We start from the raw sequence: 22177 nt of genomic DNA, 5'->3' as shown, positions 1-22177 counted from the left end.
CGTAGTGAGTTCAGACCAATAACGCAGCCACACAGTATTGATTTTTGTTTTGCTGAAGAATCTCCACTTTAAGAAACCATGCCTAGCTCAGTTAATAGAGGCGGAGCGTCCTCTATATTCTCTGGGGTTGATGACATAGATTGGGAGGAGATGGCACTGATGAAGTGCACAAAGGAAGTCTTGAAAGGATACCTCTCCAAGTACGGAATTAACCAAACTGGATTGAAAACCAAGGAGCAGTACACAAAGGCGCTGAGGGCCTGGTACGAATCAAAGTTCCCAGAGAATGCGCTGGAGGTGATACCCCAGAAGGTGCTTCTGAGCCTGGCAGAGGCCTGTCGCCAGAGGAGATGGCCGACAGGAGTGCTGCAAGAGCACATGAAGTGGAGATGGCAAAACTGCAAATGGAAATGGAAAGACAAAGGCTGGCCATGGAGCATGAGGTAAAAATGAGGGAGTTGGATCTCAAGGCCAAGAGTTTAGACCGCTCTCCCTCTGGTGGCAGCAATTTAACAGAGTCAAGGGTGCACATTCCTAAAGATGTAGTGAAAGAGTATTATAAGCAGGATGATATTGGGCAATGGTTCAGGGCCTATGAAGTAGCCATGTCCTCCCACCGGGTCCCTGAGAAAGATTGGGGAGCGGGGTTGTGGGGAAGGTTCCTGAGTGAGGGGCGGGACACACTGCTGGATCTCCCCTCTGATGTCCACACATCCTATCCACACATGAAGGAAGCTCTGATGACAAGGTATGGGTTAACTCCTGAATTGTACAGACAGAGGTTTAGGGATTGCACCAAGAAACCTGGTACCACTTATGTAGAATATGTGACTTTTTTTTCCAGAGCGCTAGATGGTTGGGTGAAGGGTAGCAAAGTGAATGATTACCAAGGGCTGTTTGATTTAATTGCATGGGAGCATTTGTCTGATAATTGTTTTCCTGAGCTATGCCAGCACCTGATCGATAGCAAGCTGACTAACCCTAGGAAGCTTGCTGAGGAGGCGGACCGCTGGATCAGCACCAGGGTCCACAAGGGTCCCATGGGAGGCCCCGCCAAAAGTGTTCAAGGTCCCCAGCAGAAGAGTGGGGGGGACAAGGGTAAACAGAGGGAGTTCTACAGAGGGCCCCAAAGTAATTCCCAGGGGAACCAAGGGAAAGGTTCTCAGCCACCCCCACCCCCGAAGCAGACCGGGGCCCCGACAGGTAACCCTGTTCAAAGAGGGCCCCCCAGATGTTACAAGTGTAACAACCTGGGGCACTATTCCATGGATCCCAAGTGCCCCATGTATGGGAAACCAGCACCCTCTGGTGCTCCACCCCCCAAGCAGGTGGCTAGTGTAGCCTTTGGGAGGGAGGTAGATGTCCACGGGGAAGGGGTTCCCGTACAGATGACCCTAGTCTCATTAGGAGACAGTGAGATGGTCGCTGAGGCCCAACTGCCCCCCAATACTCAAAAGTATGGGCAGTGGGTGACCATAAATGGCCGAAGGGTGGGGGCTCTTAGAGATACAGGAGCCAGTATGACTGCTGTTAAGCAACACCTGGTGTCTCAAGAGCAGGTTGTCCCACACGCATTCTGCCGTGTTGTCAACGCCGACAACACAGAGAGTCAGTGTCCAATGGCTCAGGTTCCCTTTGAGTGGGGGGGGGGGTCTCTGGTACTCTGCAAGTGGCTGTGAGAGAGGCCATGCCTGTTGATTGTCTCCTAGGTAACGATTTGGAGAGCTCCCCTTGGGAAAAGGTGGAGAAAACAACTCACCTGCGGATGGTGGGTTTACCTGATTGGGCGTGCGTGACCACCCAGTCGATGGCAGCCAGTAGGGGTGTTGAAGGGACCCTGGAGCCTGAAGGAGAGGCCCAGGAACTGGCCTTAGGGAGAGGGCGCAGGAGGAACGGGAAACCGGCTCCTGAAGTTCCCACGGCACAGGAGGAAGCAGACCTTGAGGGGGATGCCCTGGAGCCTACCAGGGAACAGATAGCCAAACTGGGGGACCTGCCTGAGCTGACCCATTGGCAGCAAGAAGGAGGCCCCACCAGGGAGGAATTCTGCAGGGAGCAGAAGGAGTGCCCCTCTCTAGTTGGTATGCGGCAGCAGGCTGCAGCCCACGCCAATGGTGATCAGTCCGGTACTCACTTGATCTACTGGGAGAACAACCTCCTGTACTCAGAGCCTAAGGTTGCTGAACCTGGGTCAGCCCGTGCGCTGGTGGTACCCCAGAAGTTCAGAGCCTTCCTACTGGGGCTGGCTCACGACGTTCCGTTAGCAGGGCATTTGGGGCAGGACAAGACCTTCGAAAGGCTTGTCACCCACTTTTATTGGCCTCAAATGCGCAGGAGTTCTGACACTCACTGCAGGACATGCCAGACTTGCCAGGCAAGTGGTAAGTGTGGAAGGAAGCTGAGGGATCCACTCCAACCTTTCCCTGTGGTCAGTACCCCATTCCAGCGAGTGGGGATTGACATTGTGGGGCCACTGGACCCCAAGACAGCCATGGGCAACAGGTTTATCCTGGTCTTGGTGGACCATGCCACCCGGTACCCTGAAGCCATCCCTCTGAGGACAGTGACGGCCCCCGTGGTGGGACGGGGACTGATGGGAATTTTCTCACAAGTAGGATTCCCTCTAGAGGTGGTGTCTGACAGGGGGACCAATTTCATATCGAAATATATGAAATCCCTGTGGCAAGTGTGTGGTGTGACATACAAGTTCACCACCCCTTACCATCCCCAAGGAAACGGGTTGGTTGAGCGCTTCAACCGAACCCTAAAAGGCATGATTATGGGTCTTGAGGAACCCATGAGGCGTAAGTGGGACGTCCTCTTACCATGCCTTCTCTTTGCGTACCGTGAGGTGCCAAAGAAGTCTCTGGGGTTCAGTCCCTTTGAGCTTTTGTATGGCCACCCAGTACGAGGACCTCTTAGTCTGGTCAAGGAAGGCTGGGAGCAATCTCCCAGGAAACCTCCCCAGAATGTATACAGTTACATGCTGGCTTTCCAGAACCAGACTAGGTGTTTCAGGCAACTTGCTGAGGCAAACCTGGAAGCCAGCCAGGAGGAAATGAAGCGGTGGTACAACCAGAATGCCACTCTGGCTGAGCTTCAACCTGGTCAAAAGGTGTGGGTCCTGGCCCCTGTGGAGCCCTGTGCACTCCAGGATAAGTGGACAGGACCCTTTGAGATTGTGGAGCGCAAGAGTTCTGTCACCTACTTGGTGGACTTGCAGTCTCCGAGGAACCCCTTGAGGGTCCTCCATGTCAATCGACTGAAGCCCCACTTGGAGAGGTCCGAAGTGGGCATGCTCTTGGCCACAGATGATGGGACAGAGGAGGAGTCTGAGCCTCTTCCTGACCTCCTGGTAGCCTCAGAGCGAGACGGGTCAGTGGATGGAGTTAACCTCTCACCCACCCTGACCCCTGAGCAACAGGATGACTGCCGCCAGCTGCTGGGGCTATTTCCTGACCTGTTCTCCCTGGTTCCTGGTATCACAGATTGGTGCGTCCATGATGTGGATACAGGAGACAGCTTACCTGTGAAGCACAAGGCTTACAGGGTAACTGAAAGGGTCAGAGCCTGCATCAAAGAGGAGGTCTCAAAGATGCTTGCTCTAGGGGTGGTTGAGTCCTCCAGCAGTCCTTGGGCCAGCCCAGTGGCCTTGGTCCCAAAGGCTGCCTCGCCGAGTGCCACACCCGAACTCCGGTTCTGTGTGGACTACAGAGGACTCAATTCAGTCACGAAGACTGACGCGCACCCCATCCCCAGAGCTGATGAGCTCATCGATCGGTTAGGGGCTGCACGGTACCTCAGCACGTTTGATTTAACGTCTGGGTACTGGCAGATCGCCTTGACTGATGGGGCCAAAGAGAGGGCCGCATTCTCCACACCAGATGGGCGTTTCCAGTTCCGGGTTATGCCATTTGGGATGAAGAATGCCCCTGCCACCTTCCAGAGGTTGGTCAACCAGGTGTTGGCTGGGCTGACCGAGTTCAGCGCCGCATACCTGGATGACATCGCAGTGTTCAGTGGCACATGGGAAGAACACCTGCGACATCTCTGGGAAGTGTTGATGGCACTGCGCAAGGCAGGCCTCACGATCAAGGCAAGCAAGTGTCAGATCGGGCAGGGTTCCGTGGTGTACTTGGGACACCAAGTAGGGAGCGGCCAGGTGGCGCCCCTACAACCCAAGATTGAAACCATCCTGGCTTGGGAGCCCCCAAAGACCCAGACGGAGGTGAGGGCCTTTTTAGGACTCACAGGGTACTACAGGAGGTTTGTCAAGGGGTATGGCAGCATCGTTGCCCCCTTGACAGAGCTGACTTTGAAGAAGCAGCCCAGAAAAGTGATATGGACTGACGCCTGTCAGAAGGCCTTTGACACCCTGAGAACTGCCATGTGCACGGCGCCCGTGCTCTTGGCTCCTGACTTCTCCAAAGAGTTCCTTGTGCAGACAGATGCATCAGAGCATGGTGTAGGGGCTGTTCTCTCACAGATCACTGAGGAGGGCTTTGACCAACCCATAGCCTTTATTAGTAGGAGGTTGCTTCCCCCGGAACAAAAGTGGAGTGCGATTGAGCGAGAAGCATTTGCTGTGGTCTGGGCATTGAAGAAGCTAAGACCCTACTTGTTGATGTCTCACTTCCGGGTTCAAACAGACCACAGGCCCCTCAGATGGTTGATGCAGATGAGGGGTGAGAATCCTAAGTTGTTGAGGTGGTCCATTTCCCTACAGCGGATGGATTTCACGGTGGAACATCGCCCCGGTACAGACCACGCCAACGCTGATGGTCTTTCCAGATTTTTCCGCCTTAGTGATGAGAACTCCCTGGGGTAGGGTAGTTCTCCCCACATTTCAGCTGGAGGGGACACGTGTTAGACCTGGCACCATTGGCGTGGGTCACCCTTCCATTTTTGTCTGTGCCTCAATGTATTTTTGTGCTGGTGTTAGCTGCTCAGGGCACTGTGCCACTGCCATCCAGTGCCACAGTGCAAGTGCTCCCTATGGGAAAATGTATTATGTGAATTGACTTCCATGTTTGGCTTATTTGGTTTACTATCAGTCCCTAGTAGAGTGCACCAGGGGTGCCAAGGGCTTGTATATCCAAATGCTGCTAGTGGGCTTGCAGCACTGGTTGTGCCACCAACAGAAGCAGCCTGGTAAAATGTGTCTAAGGTCTGCCACTGCAGAACCTGCATGCAGTCTGGTACTGTCATGCTGACTGGGCAAGTGTCCCCACTTGCCAGTCCCTAAACCTTCCCTTACCTTCATATTAGTCACCCCAATGGAAGGCCCTAGGGCAGGGTGCATTGTAAGGATAAGGTAGGACATGCCCTGAGGTGTGTGGCATGTCCTAATAGTGAATTACAGCCATTTTCGTTTTTCACTATTGTAAGGCTACCTGCTCTCCATAGGCCAGAATGGGCTGCTAGATTATAACACTCTATAATCCTAGCAGGCTCAGGAAGCATGGTATAAATTCATGTTTAGTATGCCTGAACTCAGAATAATAAAATACATCTTTTAGTAAAGGTTATTTTAATATCCTGGGTTTGCAAATGCTACTTTTAGAAAGTTAGCCTTTGCGTGCATAACCATCTCAGTCCGCCTCTGGAGGGGAGGGCTATCTTCTTTGTGTGTAGCTTGAGTGACAAGGCTGGGAAGTTCCAGGAGATAGGCTGGGGCTGCCAGGTGGTGAATAGAAAGATTACACCAGGATGGGTGGGAGGAGTGCACCTTGACTCTGAATAGGGCAGTGCTCTGCCACCACAATGCTGGCTCCACCCCCTGGGGAGCGTCTGATGTCTCTGCCCTGCCTGCTGAAAGAAGAAGCCAGAGTCCCAACAACAAAGTGCTCCTCACTGAAAAGAACTGGACTGGGATTAGGCAAAGGCCCCCCTGGCCTGCAAAGACAAAAGAAACTTGGTATAAATGTAGGAGCCCTGCTCCTAAGAAATCAGATCCTGATTGAATCACAAAGAAACTCTGCCCAACTAGAAGGACCTGGAAGAAGCTGAAGGAGGAGTAACTTTCCCTGACCTGGGGGATTGGCCTGCAGTTGGTGCCTTGCTGAGAAAGGAGAGGAAAAGACTGAAAGAGACTTTGCACTTTGTTTTTCAACTATCTCCAAGGGCTTCGAAGAGAGCTTGCCCCCTGAACTGAGTCCCAGGACCATTGGACTCATCTGCCTTCCAAAATTGAGTTGCCTGGACGATCTGTGCTTGTTTCCTGCTGGATTTGGCCCCAGTACGCCTCGTACCCCATCCGCCGCGAAGCCGTGTCTTTGCCGCCCGGCACCGTGCGTCTACGCTGATCCAAAAGCGTTAGTACGCGCCGTATCCCTACCAGCCGCATTGCACCTAACCTTCCCCGCCGATTCGAGACGTACAACACTGGCTGCCGTACCCTGTACGCCGGACCCCAGTTCCATCGTCCCGCAGGTACGGTCCGTACGCTGCTAACGTACTGCACTGTGCCGTACTCAGAGCCGAGAAGCCGCAGTACGCTGATCCTCCCCGTATGCTGTACGGCGCCGAGAAGTGTCGCCACCCATCTGCACCGAAGGTACGGCTCGAACACCGAACGCCACGGACTCTGCAAGCTGATCCGGGCCATCCGCAAGTATACCTGAAGGTCCCGTACCAACGCCGCGTCCCGACGCCGCGACCCGACCAGCATCCGAATACGCTGCCGGACGTTGTGTGGGGAGGGGTGAGGTTCACCTATTCAGAAAGGATGGGCTAGACGCTTTCTTCTTTGTACCGCCACCAAGATAGTGCCTCATAGCCCCGCACCTCCCCTCCACCCCCACCAGAACGCCCCACCAATTGGCACTCGCCTTAAGCCACGACCCATGCTCTGGGCCGTGGCGTAGGGACCCGGGGTGTCCTCTCTCTCTCCTCCGGACCGCCGGGGTTGTTTGGATTTTCTGCTGCTGGTGTAGCCGTGTCTCCGTCGTCTCTCCTCGTCTCCTTCGGTGCTCCGTCACCTTCTCTGGTTCCCGCTGCTGCCGTTCCCGCACCAGTCGCCTTCGCTTCGCTCCTCCCGGCTCCCGACGATGACGACCCTTCCGCAGTCCGTCTTCTCTTTCCACCCTGGGCGTCTGACATCACAGACTCTTCCGGTTCCTTCTTCTCCGCGGCTAGAGCGCTCACCGCTTCCGGTGGTGCCTGCGTGTTCTGCTCTGCTTATCCCCACTGCGGATCCGTCCGGACATCCGCCTTCCCACACATCTCCCCCTTAGGAATGGATGTTGGGGGCATTCAGAAGACGGGTGCCGAGATAGGAAATCCGCGCCAATCTGCCTTGTCCCTGGGTTGTGGATGGTCTGGAACGAGAAGGGTTGTAAAGCAAGGAACCATCGCAGGACACGGGGGTTAGTGTCTTTATTATTCGCGAGCCAGGTGAGGGGTGCGTGATCAGTGAGAACTATGAATTTCCTCCCTAGCAGGTAATATTGTAGGGCCTCTATGGCCCACTTAATGGCGAGACATTCTTTCTCGATGGTTGAGTAGTGTACTTCATGTGAAAAGAGCTTTCTACTGATGTAGAGTATTGGTTTTAGAGCATTGCTATGGTCTGGCTGGTATAACACGGCACCCAGACCGAGGCCGGAGGCGTTGGTTTGGAGAACGAAGGTGCGGTCAAATTCTGGGCAAAGTAACACCGGTGCTGTACAGATAGCGTTTTTTAGCGTATGAAAGCTGGTCTCGTGTTGTGGGGTCCAGGTATGTATGCGGGACGGCTGGGTTTTCTTTAGGAGATCGGTTAGGGGACTAGTTAGCGAAGAGAAGTTGTGTATGAACCTACGATAGTAGCCTATAAACCCTAAAAAGGAACTGGCCTCTTCTTTGTTCTGGGCCTTGGGAGCGCTCTGATGGCCTCTACCTTATCTATTTGGGGGTAAATCCGCCCTTCCTTGATGGTATAACCCAGATATTGGATTGTGTTGGTTCCTGATAGGGATTTCTTTGGGTTAATGGTAACTCCTGCCCCTTGGAGTGCTCTGAACACGGCCTCTAGATGGCTTAAATGTTCGTCCCATGTTGGGCTATATATGACGATATCGTCGAGATAGGCCACGGCATAGGTCTTATGGGGTTTGAGGATAAGGTCCATCAGCCTTTGGAATACCGCCGGGGCCCCATGTAATCCAAAAGGAAGCACTTTGAATTGGTACAGATCAGAGGGAGTTGAGAATGCTGTCTTTTCCTTTGACTCGGGAGTTAAAGGGATCTGCCAATACCCTTTTGTGAGGTCAATGGTTGACATATACCTAGCCTTCCCTAGACATTCCACCATCTCGTCTGTTCTTGGCATGGGATATGTATCGAATTTGGTAATGGCGTTCACCTGTCTGAAATCTATGCAGAAGCACAGACTTCCATCTGGTTTTGGTACAAGCACTACTGGGGAGCACCAGTTGCTCTGGGAGGGTTCAATGATCTTGGCTTTTAACATGTCTGAAACTTCTCGCTCTACAGCCTCTCTCCGGGCTGCCGGGATACGATATGGTTTTTGCTGTACGATTTTATTTCCTAGGGACACAATGTGATGGTGCACCAAGGTGGTTAGTCCCGGCTTGGTGGAAAAGAGACCTGGGAATGCCCCTAATAAAGACTTTAGTTGATCGCTTTGTGTGGGAGACAGGCAGGACCCAGTGGGAACTATCCCTTCTATCGCCTCTTGGACCGACAAAAGGGGCACCTCCAGGGGTTTGGTGTTACAGGCGCAGTTAATGGGTATCCCCATGTTCTGGGTGGGCAAAGGGCCTTCCCATTGTTTCATCAAGTTAATGTGATATATCTGCTTTCCTTCCCTGCCTCGGTGGGGCAGTAATACGCTATATGTGACAGGAGTGACGCGTTTTTCTATGATGTATTGACCTTGCCATCTCGTTAGTAGTTTGTCTTCCGTGGAAGGAAGCAATAGGAGGACCTTGTCGCCAGGGAAAAACTCGAGTAGGCGGCTGTTTTGATCATAATACCGTTTCTGGGTCCTTTGGGCTTCTTCCAGGTGATCATGTGCAAGGCCCCATAAGTGGGTCAGGGAGGACTGAAGGTCGGCGGCGTAGCGGGATAGGGGTTTTCCTTCTTCCTCTTCCTCCTCCCACTGTTCTGCCGCCATATCCAGCAAGGTCCTGGGTTTCCGCCCAAAGACCAATTCGAATGGGGAATACCCTGTGGACTGTTGTTCATGGGTTCTCAACGCAAAGAGGACCAGATGTAGCTTCTGGTCCCAATCCCTTCCGGAATCCAAGACGACCTTGCAGAGCATATTTTTAATAGTCTTATTGTAGCGCTCCACAAGGCCATCTGTTTGGGGGTGGTAAACTGAGGTTCTTATTCTGTCAATACCCAACACAGCACAGGTTAGTGCCATGAGACGAGACATGAAGGGGGTACCCTGATCGGTTAATATTTCTTCCGGGAAGCCCACCCTTGAAAAAAATTATTTCATGGCCTGAGCTATCGCATGAGTGGCCATACTTGATAGCGGGAAAGCTTCAGGATATCTAGTGGCGTAATCTACGAGGACCAAGATGTAGCGGTGTCCTCTGGCTGAAGGTGTCAAGGGTCCGATCAAATCCATCCCCACCCGCTTAAAGGGAACGTTGATGATGCAACGGGGCTTTCGCCACACCCCCGGATTTGTATACTGACAACGAACACATGCAGCGCAATGCCTTGCTACATCTTTATAAACCCCGGGCCAGGAGAATTTTTCTAGGAGATATTTTAAGGTATTCTCCTTACCATAATGTCCCCCCCCCATTTTATTGTGGGCCAGGAGAAGCACGGGCTCTCTAAAAGGGGTCAGTACCACCAATTGTGTGAATGTTTGTGTCCCCCCTTGAACAGCTCTGTATAGTAGTCCCCGTTGTACAAGAAAGTATGGTCCTACCTGTGCTGGCTCTTGTTCGCGGACCTGCTCCCAGGCATGGGTAAGGGTGTTGTCCTCCCGTTGCGCCATACGGAAGCTAGTTGGCTTCTTCCTGTCGGTATCTATAAGGGAAAGAGGAAAAGGAGGGCATGATAGCTGTGCAAGGTTAAAGTCTCTCTTGTCTCTTCTTCTCTCTTGCCTGCTTTTTCTAATCCTGGTGATCGGAGTTTCTAACTCCATGTCACTAAACGGGGCTTCTTGTAACCAAGTCCTTTCATCCCTCTGTACGATGTCCAAATACTCCTTGAATCTAAGATGATCAGTCCCTATTTTGACCGCCACCGGTAAGGTGGGTATCACTCCTACTCTTCTCAGCTGGGGATCATGGTCTACCTCCAAGAGGACCTTGGCCACTGGGTAGGCTTTGGTATCCCCGAGAACACAGGTTACCTTAACCTGTTCTGAGTTGTTTACCTGGGCAGGGGGGACCACAGAGCTGTCCACCACTGTCACATGGCAACCTGTGTCGAGTAAAGCTAGTTGTTTCTTTCCGTTAAGGAGGACCTCCTTCCTAAACTGATGGGGACCCTGACCTGTCACGTATATACGGCCCCGGGAGTACCCAACTTTCATAGGTTCAGCTGCTGTGGTGCGGTGTGGACACTGTTGGGCTATATGCCCCCATTCTGCACAGTTCAAACATTGTGGCCCCTGCCCGCTGGGGCCCGGGGGCTGGTAGGCAGGTCTAGGCCCCAGACGGGGAACGGGTTGCGGTTTGTATTCGGGCTTAGGGGAGCCTCTTGGGACAGGGTGGTACTGGGGTCATGCTATACCAGCCTTGAACTCGGGGGACCTGTGATAAGCACAGGCGATTTCTACTGCAGATGCGGAGGTGAGGTGGGGGTGCTGCCTCACCCAGGACCGTGTACTGGGGGGTAGAACCTCCAGGAACTGCTCTAGGTATACCTTTTCTACCACCTCATCAACAGATGAGGTATGAGTGGTTAGCCATCTGTTGCCTAAGTCTCTGATGCGGTAGTAGAGGGCGCGGGGATTGTCTCCCGCTCCCCATTTTTCTTTCCAAAACCGGCTTCTATAATACTCGGGATCGCAGCCTAGGTGTTTAAGAATGGCCTTTTTCACGTCCTGATAAGCCGTGGTCCCTGAGGGATTGGCTGCCTGATAGGCAGCTTGCAACTCCCCGGAAAGAAGGGGAGCAATATACTGGCTCCATCTTTCCGGAGGTCAGGCTGCGGTAGTTGCCACCCGTTCAAAATTTAAAAAAAATAATCCGGATCATCTCCTTCTTAGTATTTTTGAAGGACAGTGCTAGGGACATTCGGGCGGACTTGGGTGTTTACAATGGCATCCGTGAGGTGCAATATGGCCGTGTCCTGCACCTGCTGGTTGGTGGAAATCAGACTAGCTTGTTCTCTAAGGGCCCCCTGGAGGGCTTCTCGGTCCATTTGAGACGTCTGGATTTGTTGCTCCACAACCAGTTGTAAGTGCCGCGGTCCTTCGGCTAATTGGGCTACAACGTCCTCGACGGGCATGGGTTGTGTCATGATGCGACACACTGATAGAAGTGAGGAATCCCACTTCTGACACCAAAATGTAATCGAGACAGTTGCTCAAACACCAGAAACTACACGTCACACGACTGTAGTAGAGGGATCTTTGGGACTTTATTTTGGATGGGGTTTTTCACACTCCCTTCTTTGTTTTGTTTGCTTGGTCTCCAAGGAAACAATATTGTCTCTTCTTTTTGGCTTAACAATAAAAGGAAACAACAAGAGTCATTATAGTCGATGAAAGGGCGCCTGAAGCGAATGATGGAGCTGCAGTGGGGTGGGCCTTTGCCTGTTGAGGTTCAAAGACAAAACAAAACTCCTCGGACTTCGGTCCTGTTCCGGATGTCGTTCTCCCGTCTTCTCTCAGGGCACTCAGAGGCAAGAGAGGGAATATAGGCAGGGGCAGAGAAGAAGAAAAAAAACAAAAGGAAACCGGTTTTAATACTTTGCGTACTTGTGTACACGTTATTGTGCCACCACCACCAGACGTTGTGTGTGGAGGGGTGAGGTTCACCTATGCAGCATGGAGGGGCTAGACGCTTTCTTCTTTGTACCGTCAACAAGATAGTGCCTCATAGCCCCGCACCTCCCCACCACCCCCACCAGAATGCCCCATCAATTGGCACTCGCCTTAAACCATGACCCTTGCTCTGGGCCGTGGCGTAGGAACCCGGGGTGTCCTCTCTCTCCTCCGGACCGCCAGGCTTGTTGTGATTTTCTGCTGCTGGTGTAGCCGTGTCTCCGTCGTCTCTCCTAGTCTCCTTCGGTGCTCCGTCACCTTCTCTGGTCCCTGCTGCTGCTGTTCCCGCACCAGTCGCCTTCGCTTCGCTCCTCCCGGCTCCCGACGATGACGACCCTTCCGCAGTCTGTCTTCTTTTTCCACCCTGGGCGTCTGACGTCACGACTCTTCCGGTTCCTTCTTCTCCGCGGCTAGAGCGCTCACCGCTTCTGGTCGTGCTTGCGTGTTCTGCTCTGCTTCTCCCCACTGCGGATCCGTCCGGACATCCGCCTTCCCACACCCATTCAGTCAGCAAGTGAATTCACACACTGAAGAACTGAACTCTAGGTCAATTGTGTTTGCATAAAAATATATGCTGTTGCTTTATTTTTAGAACCAAGCAAGCCTGGCACAGGTAAGCATTAAATACTTTACAGTAATAAGTTGATTGTAGAACAGTTTGAAAATGCAATAGAACTTGTACTTTGTTTGATTTACAGGGGATGCAGTAGGTTGCAACACTTAGCAAATACGGTACATTGGAATGAATAGGCTTTTTCAGTAAAATACAGGTAAGTTACTTTGTACGTTACTTTTCTTTCTCAGTGCTGGATACCTGGATTCAGCACTGGGACATTTCCTGTAAACAGGTAAGTAAATACGTTTTGGTTATTTGTGCTATTTTTAAAGAATATTTTTAGATTACAAAACTCCACACAGAAACGTTTTGGAAGAAAATTGTCAATGTTATCCTATGTAGGAAAAACAGGTTATCGGTTCACAGGTAAGTTATCGACTATGGGAGTTAAGGTTCTGGGGTTAGACTCAGGGGTCCCCCAGGGTCAGTGATGCACTGTTGTTGCACCCTCAGCGGCACAAGGGCGGCCGGGTGCAGAGTGTTGAGGCCCAATGTTATCCAATGGGGGATAGGGGGCCTCCCGTTGGTGGCTGCTGGCAAGCAGGCCACTGGGTTGTGGGAGCAAAGCTCCTAGGGTTATGGTCAGGGCAAATGCCGAAACAAAGTAGCACAAAAGGTGCACCCTCAGCAGCACTGGGGCGGCCGGGTGCAGAGTCGGGCGCCCTGTTGTTTTATATGGAGAACGTCCGGTTTGCAAAAGCACTGCAGGCAGGGAGACGAAGGACTTCTGGGTGTGACCACCACTTGGAGAGGCAAGTTGGGAAGTTAAGGGTTGGTTAGGCACCGTCGGTTTAGGGAACACAAGGCCGTGGGGCGTTGGGTGCAGGGGTGCCTTTTGGGGTCGGATCTTCTTACCAGCTCCTGGTCGCGGTTAGGGGGGCCTTCTGGATTTAGACTGCAGGCATCAGATGGAGGCTTGAGGCAGGTCAGGGGTCGCCGGATCTCGGGTCAGGATCGCCGGAGTGACCTCCTCATGGTGTTTTTCCACTCGAGCTCGGGCCGGGTTCGGCGGATGCAGAGTGGGCTGGATTTGTGGTCTCTGGCTGCTGCCAGAGGTTGCAGTTGAACAAATCCGGTGTTCACGGGAGAAGCAGTCTTTGGAAGTGAAGGCAGGCAGGTCCTCTGGGGTGTTTGAGGTTGCTGGCTGCAGGTCACACCGGGATTTCCATGAGCAGGTTCAAGGGGAGATAGGCCGGTAGGTCTGGGGCCAAGTCAGTGGGCGTCTTCCTCTTGTTAGCGGGCTGCACGGCTGCTCGGTCCTTCTTCTTCTTCTTTTCTTCTTGTTGTCAGGGGCTGGATCTGAGGAAGCAAGGTTCAGGGTTCCTCCTAAATACTAGATTTAGGGGTGGTACAGGTAGGTAAAGGGCAGGGACCAATGGGTCCCTTCCCTGAGGTGGGTACACCCCCTATTGTGCCACCCTCCAGTGGGAGGGGGGCAGGAGCCTGTCCCTGGTTGGTTGGGTCCCCCCATCCTCAAGATGGCGGGGACTCAGAGTTGTGCTTCACCTCGCACCCCCCACCTGAGGGATGGAGTTGGCAGAGGTGGGCACACCTCTTTCCCTCACTTGTTTTTCCCGTCGGCTCTCCCACCCAAAGTGGAGGGTAGAACCAGTGGGGACCAGTTGCTGAAAGCAGCAAATGGTCTGGGGAAGCTCACAAAGGTGGCACGCCTTTGAAGCTTCCCCTTCGTGAACCCTGCCCATCCTGGGGGAGGTGACTTAGAACCTCGTCTCAGGATATGCATTTTTTCAGGCCCCAGAGAGCAGCAGGCTCTCGACCCAGGGGTCCAGTAACATGTCTGGTGGTGGCAGCTGAAAGCAGCCACTCAGCCTGGACACTAGTGGTGCATTAGTTTTCAGGGGGCATCTCTGAGATGCCCTCTGTGTGCATTTTACATTAAATCCCACACTGGCATCAGTGTGGGTTTAATGTGCTGAGAAGTGTGATACCAAACTTCTCAGTCTTCAGTGTAGCCATTATGGTGCTGTGGAGTTCGTAATGGCAAGCTCCCAGCACCATATATTCTTAATGGCAGCACTGCACTTGTCTAAGAATGGACTCAGGCGCTGTAGGGGAACAGGCCTCATGCACCTGTACCCTCACCACTGCCATGGAGCACCCAGCTAGAGGGGTGACTGATCTATGCCAGGGCAGTGGGTTATAGGCATGGCACAAAGGGATGTGTGCCATGTCGACTCTTTACATTGTTCTGCACCAAAACACGCAGCCTGCAAAGTCAGTGTGTGTGTGTAAAGGTACAGGGCCTCTAAGGGTGGCACAATAAGTGTTGCAGCCCTTAGGTGTCTTCTCTGGTCACAGTGCCCTGGGTACCTGTGGTACCATTTACCAGGGGCTGACCTGTGACCAGAGAGGCCCATTGGGTTAGTTTTGAGGAAAGAAGACAGGCCCTGGGAACCTGATTGGCAGGGACCAAGGGCACACCAAGAAAAAGTGCATCCATAGTCTGGCAAAAAGTGGGGGGGTTACTGCAACAGAAACCCACTTTCCTACAACGCACATGGGTGCAATGGTTTGGAAAGCCAGGGTTACACTGGAGAGAATTGGAGAGTGTCATTCAAGCGTGCCGCACCCACTCAAAGGACCCAGATGTTTTAGTAATTCATCTAGGGGAAATGACCTTCCAGTGATAGGGAGGGGTAATCTGCTTCACATACTAAAGAAAAACCTCACCAATTGAGCCCGGAGCATGGATGCCACAGAAGTGGTATGGTCTGAGATCATTCCCAGAAGGGTATGGGCGGGTGCTCGCTCCCAAACAGGCATAGAGTTGTCAAGGAGGAGGCTAAACAGCCTCATGGCCAAAGTTCTGTGGGGGGCAGGTTTAGGCAGCATTAGGCATAGCCTAATTGACTTGCGGTAGCCACACTATTACAGTGCAGATGGGTTGTACCTATCAGATACTGGGACAGATGTCCTGCTACGAAATATACGAGCGGCATTGAATGCAAGAGGCTGTTGGTAGTTTGGAAGAATACGGCCGCAGGTATGGAGGGGGTGGCCTCGCTGGCAGCGATTGCTCCCAGAGAGGCATGACAGAACTTACAAAGCGATCTGACAAAAATAAAACAAGTTGCGAAACGGGAACAGGCCACAAACGGGACAGTCAGGACCCAGGGAGCAAGCTCCCCCAATGGCATTTGTTCAGGAGAACCGGAAGCAAACAATTAAGTAGACAATTAAGGGCAGAGCCTGTGTCATGGAAAAAGTTGGGTACCGGTTACAGGGTCACCTTCGCAGAGATAGATGGGGGAACATTTAACCAGGGTCTGACGGGCTGGAAGCACATATCCTTGCCCACGTAACAAAAGTTTGGACACGCCAGAAGTGAATAGTCACCCGGTGTCAGGTGCTTCCAGAACTTGCGCAGGAACAGAGATGCCTTTTCCCAATGCCCCTCCAAGGAGATCTCCAGGTACAATTATATCAACACCAATCAGAATCTCCCAAGGGGGGAAGGGGGAGTGGATAAAATAAATAAGAAGACAAAGAGACTGCTTGCGGTTATCTGCTTCCAGCCTTCTGTTTCTTCATCATGTTATGTTAACCCAAAACAACAATCTTAACACAAGTGCTATATAACCTTAGCTTTCCCTTCTAAATCCAACCCACGTACCAGGATAACCTTGGACCTTGCTTCTCTTCTATGTGTCTTCGTGTCTTCCTGCTATTGTTAAATAGCCCGCTCTTTCTGTATAATCAAGAAATATCCACTGTGTTATCTTGTGTTTTCTACCTATTCTGCTTGTCTATATTTCTTGTTAATTATATGTACTAACCTGCATTTCTATTTTTAATCTCCTTCTATTTCTGTTGTTTCCTCAGGCGACCAATACGGCGAGAGGAATGAGTTTGGTAAGTATAAGACTCCTATTACGTCTTTTCTTTTGAATATCTGTAGTTGTATTATTTGTATTCATATAACATTGTTTTAGTACTTAGCTCTGGTTAGTCTCTCTTCGATAGGCATCTTGACTTGTACGAGGAACTCGAACACTGCCTCATAAATGACTGCAATTGTTTCAGTCGAGCTGTGGAGATGCGGAAACCTTGCGTGTATTCCGCGCCTCAGGCACTATTCTCTTGGTTATGTAGCGTCTTCCCTCTATTGCGCAGGACACTGGAAGTAGCGTTCTCCTTAACAGTGGCGTGCGCATGGATTCAGAAGAAAGGCACTCAGACGAAGTGGAAATGACTGCACTGAACTCGGAGTTTGGAATTGTCCATTAATAACTTGAATAACTCACAACCGAAAGCCCGACGGACTCGGTGTATACCTGACTAAACTAACTAACTAACTTTCACGAGAAACTTGGTATGCGTGCGCTTCCGTTAAGAACTCAGGTGAAGTGCATCAACGTTCTATTGCGAGCGCCCTAAGTAGAACTCAGCATGCAGAGGAAGACTAGAACTGCACTCTTCGTGCATTGTCAGCCATCTTGGAGTTGTTCAATCTCCAAGCTTCCTTCCAGGTAATAAGCTTTACCTTCGGTATGCGTGGTATTGCCTGTTGTAGGCATATTGAACAGACAGAGAAGTTTTCATCCTTAGAAGTCCTGACAGTACCCCCTCACAAGGGAGGCTCTTCCGGTCTGGGTTTTCTTGGAAATTTCTCATGGAAGGCCTTCACCAAACGGGGAGCATTTACATCAGTATTTAGTTCCCAGGATCGCTCCTCTGGGCCATAACCTTTCCAGTCAATCAAATAATAGATTTTTCCCTTACGTTTCGTAGAATCTAGTATTCTTTTTACTTCAAATTCTTCTCCGGACTCTATTTGTACCGCTCTAGGAGGAAGTGTTAATCTCAAATCTGGTGAGGTTTTCTTTAACAGAGAAACATGAAAAACTGGGTGAATCTTCATTCTTTTGGGTAATCTTAAACGATAAGTTGCTGGGTTAATTATTTTTTCGATTTGGTAAGGGCCTACAAACCTAGGCTGAAATTTGCGAACCCCTTTTAATCTAAAGTTTTTGGCGTTCAACCATACCTTGTCACCAAATTGTAAGGTTGGGCCTACTCTTCTCTTTTTATCTGCATATCTCTTATATTTGTCCTTAGCTCTAAGCAGGTTTTCAGTAGCTGTCTGATGAATGTGTGTCAGATTTTTAATCAGATCCTTTACTGCAGGAACTGAGATTTCTCTCTCATTCGCAGAGGAATTTGGGTGTCACCCATAATTTAGATAGAATGGCGAGAATCCTGTGGAGACATTTTTTGCATTATTATACGCAAACTCAGCTGCCCAAATATATTCTGGCCAATCCCCTTCTTGATCAAGTAAGTACAACCTTAACTACTGTTCTAATTCTTGATTCACTCTCTCTGTTTGCCCATCTGTCTCTGGATGAAAGCTAGTGGAGTACCTAGTTTCTACACCCAGTCCCTCCATGAACGCCCTCCAAAAATGGGATAGAAATTGGGAACCCCTGTCTGAGACTATTACCCTGGGTACGCCATGTGCTCGTACTATGTGAGTGTTGAAAAGAATGGCTAATCCCTTGGCTGTTGGGGTTTTCCTTAAGGCAATAAAATGGACCATTTTGGTAAAGGCATCAACAAACACTAATATAGTGTTGTAACCTTGGTCTGAAGGTAAGTCCACTATTAGATCCATCGTGATCGTATGCCACGGATATGGGGGAGTGGGCATGGGTTGAAGCAAACCCTTGGGAGATTGTCTAACCGATTTTCCCCATGCACAGACCTCGCATGTCCTCACATAAAAATCTATATCTTTAGACATTTGTGGCCACCAAAAATTCCTTTTAATCAATTCCTTAGTTTTCAGAGTTCCTTTGTGACCAGCCAGCTTGTTGTCGTGTTTTTCCTCTAGGAACAATTGTCGCAACTCTCGATTAGGCAGGTACAATTTTCCTGCGCGAAATGGTAATCTGTGTCTTATTTCTCTCTCAACTTCTTGTTTTGTCCACTCTACCATCTCTTCTGATGACATGGTCTTCATTATCTTTTCCTCTATGGTCTCTTGATTCACAGTCGCCATAATCTTATCTTCTGGAATGATCGTCTGTTGTTCTGGAGGTTTTTCCATTTTTTCCACATCCAATCTTGACAAGGCATCAGCCTTTCCATTCTGAGTTCCTGGTCCGTAGGTGATCACAAAATCGTAGTCTGCGAAATATAGTGACCACCTAAGTTGACGTGGAGTAAGGGTTTTAGCTGATTTAAAAAATTTCAGGTTTCTATGGTCTGTGAACACTGTCACGGTATGTCTAGCTCCCATCAGGTAGTGCCTCCACTCCTTAAATGCAGCTTTGATGGCTAATAATTCTTTCTCCGTAATTGTATAGTTGATTTCTGCTGGGGTTAATTTTCTAGATCTATAAGCCACCGGATGGAGTTGTCCTGTTCTCTTATTTCTTTGAGAGAGAACTCCGCCAATTGCCAAATCTGAAGCATCTGTTTCCAGATGAAAAGGTTCTGCAGGGTCGGCATGCAATAAAACAGGCACGGTGGTGAACTCTTGTTTCAGTTGTCGAAAAGCCTTTTCTGCTTCTTCTGTCCAATTAAAAGGAACCCCCTTCCTAAGGAGCCGAGTAAGGGGTATGAGTTTATGTGAAAATTCATTCACAAATCTTCTATAGAAATTGGCAAACCCAATGAAGCTTTGTAGCTCTTTTACATTCTTTGGGGATTTCCAATCCAGGACAGCCATCACCTTCTCACTATCCATCGGTATTCCAGATGGCGTGAGGACAAATCCAAGGAACTCAACTTCTTTGGTATGGAATACACATTTTTCCAGAGATGCCTTTTCCCAATGCCCCTCCAAGGAGATCTCCAGGTACAATTATATCAACACCAATCAGAATCTCCCAAGGGGGGAAGGGGGAGTGGATAAAATAAATAAGAAGACAAAGAGACTGCTTGCGGTTATCTGCTTCCAGCCTTCTGTTTCTTCATCATGTTATGTTACTATCTCGGCTGTTGATTCTGAAAACCCAAAACAACAATCTTAACACAAGTGTTATATAACCTTAGCTTTCCCTTCTAAATCCAACCCACGTACCAGGATAACCTTAGACCTTGCTTCTCTTCTATGTGTCTTCGTGTCTTCCTGCTATTGTTAAATAGCCCGTTCTTTCTTGAATGAAGAACTTCTGTATAATCAAGAAATATCTACTGTGTTATCTTGTGTTTTCTACCTATTCTGCTTGTCTATATTTCTTGTTAATTATGTGTACTAACCTGCATTTCTATTTTTAATCTCCTTCTATTTCTGTTGTTTCCTCAGGCGACCAATACGGCGAGAGGAATGAGTTTGGTAAGTATAAGACTCCTATTACGTCTTTTCTTTTGAATATCTGTAGTTGTATAATTAATATTCATATAACATTGTTTTAGTACTTAGCTCTGGTTATTCTCTCTTCGATAGGCTTCTTGTCTTGTACGAGGAACTCGAACACTGCCTCATAAATTACTGCAATTGTTTCAGTCGAGCTGTGGAGATGCGGAAACCTTGCGTGTATTCCGCGCCTCAGGCACTATTCTCTTGGTTATGTAGCGTCTTCCCTCTATTGCGCAGGACACTGGAAGTAGCGTTCTCCTTAACAGTGGCGTGCGCATGGATTCACAAGAAAGGCACTCAGATGAAGTGGAAATGACTGCACTGAACTCGGAGTTTGGAATTGTCCACTTGAAGAACTCACAACTGAAAGCCCGACGGACTCGGCGTATACCTGACTAAACTAACTAACTAACTTTCACGAGAAACTTGGTATGCGTGCGCTTCCGTTAAGAACTCAGGTGAAGTGCATCAACGTTCTATTGCATGCGTGGTATTGCCTGTTGTAGGCATATTGAACAGACAGAGAAGTTTTGATCCTTAGAAGTCCTGACACCCGGACGGGTTGGAAGCAAACGCTTACCCGGAAGGAGATGTGTGGACACCGGAAGTGAAAGGTCACCCGGCCGGGTCGGAAGCAGATGCTTACCCAGGGAGTGTGTGGACACCGGAAGTGAAAAGGTCATCCGATTGGGTTGGAAGCAGACGCTTGCCCGGAGTGAAAGTAAAAGGTTGCATCCCGAGGTGATAGGTCACCTGGGCAAATGGACCTGCACTGAATGTAGGGCACAGTGCTGAGCTTATTGTTCAAGGACACAGGCGTGCCTAATAAGTTAAATGGTGTTTTAAGGATCGCTTGTAAGTTAAAAAATGCCTAATAAACTGTGGCCTCAACTCTTCTATAAACATGAAATTGGTGTGGTCTAAATTTATTGGGATCTGGGTGGGGCGACTAGATGGGGGGTGCCTCTGCTAAGACTCTTGCAGAACAGACTTCCTCATTTTGTTCATGGACACCTGGTTCTGCTAATATCAAACGTCTCTGTCACTGCCCCCAAATTGTTTTAAAAACAATAATTTCAGTCTTTACCACCTATCCAGGCAGTTACCATGATGCCTCGTATTTATACCCTCCAGAGAGCCAGCTAAAATAGAAGGATGAACTTGCTGCCTGGATGGCATCCTTTGGTCATCACCAGGTTTCTCACATACAGATGCCGGCAGAGAGTGGCATTCCTATTTTTCCTTCTTTGAGGTGTGAGCTCATCCTTTGCTTGGCAGGAGTCCACCCGGAGTGATGCTGAATAGCAAAGGCCACCTCTCGATCCGTGCATGCAAGGCTCAGGGCATCACTCGTGGTCATGTAGGAAGTTTATTGGTACTTTCCAAGGAAGAAATGGATGGCACTTTTTTTGTTCTGACTTCTGGCCTGGGCTCTTGGGACAAGACGGTCCTATGAAGTGATCAACCTTGCTATTGGCTGGGGCCAAAAGGGAGTCATTTTCCTATGCTTGAGCTTAGACACTTGAAGAAGTTAGCCACGCCCTATCTATTTAATCACAACACAACCACTATCACATTGGTGTATCTCCTACCCGAAGATATCAACACAACATAGACAAATACTTTAATATCAGTTAGGTATGTAGCACAAAATACAGAGGTCTCCAGGGGAAGACCAAACCATATACTAAGAAAGCGGAATGTGACCTGCAAAGGAGCACAGGACTTGGACCAGCAGACTCAAACGATCTGGGGACACAAGGAACCACCCAAGGTAAGTACCCAGGAACCCCCTGGAGGATGTGTGCAGAATGGAAACACAGCTACATGTCCAATAGAAGTCAAAGGAGAAGACGCGGTTGCAGTTTTGAAGAAGAAATACCCTTCCACGTGGACCCTGAAAAAACCATTTGGTAGACAGAAGGTTGGAGAGCCACCCCACCCGTGGATGCCCCAGGACCCAGGATACCTACACCAGGGAAGCCGGGTGCATAGGGGCATAGTGACGTTGGAAACTGTCGTAGACGACAATGGAACACTTTGAAGAAGATGCTGCTGGAGAAGACAGTGCATGAGTCCAGTGGAATTGAAGAGTGGATTATGGAAGTGAAGAATCTGTAAGCAGAGAGGCAGAGTCTATGCCAGTCGGTGTGGCGACCAGCAGGCACGAAGACATAATGCCCACCGATGCTGGGAGGTTCTGAAGAGTAGATGATGGCCTTGTCGCTGCAGCTGTGAGGACCAGACGATGCTGAGGAAGACCAGGAGC

The 22177-nt window shown here is 50.1% G+C and overlaps 1 long non-coding RNA gene across 1 annotated transcript in view; it reads left to right on the top strand.

The window, feature by feature from the left end:
• LOC146799816 (uncharacterized) overlaps positions 1 to 20774 on the top strand; it is a 69871-nt gene extending 49097 nt beyond the window's left edge. The window contains exons 3-5 of the long non-coding RNA XR_014968039.1: positions 16425 to 16454; positions 19855 to 19884; positions 19996 to 20774. This is a non-coding gene — a long non-coding RNA (uncharacterized LOC146799816). The remainder of the gene's footprint in view (positions 1 to 16424; positions 16455 to 19854; positions 19885 to 19995) is intronic.
• Positions 20775 to 22177: the final 1403 nt, after the last annotated feature.

The sequence above is a fragment of the Triturus cristatus genome, chromosome 8 (genome assembly GCF_964204655.1).
Source record: "Triturus cristatus chromosome 8, aTriCri1.1, whole genome shotgun sequence".
Taxonomy (NCBI): Eukaryota; Metazoa; Chordata; class Amphibia; order Caudata; family Salamandridae; genus Triturus; species Triturus cristatus.
The sequence above is the reverse complement of the archived record's forward strand: the minus strand, read 5'-3'. Positions and strand labels throughout refer to the sequence as shown.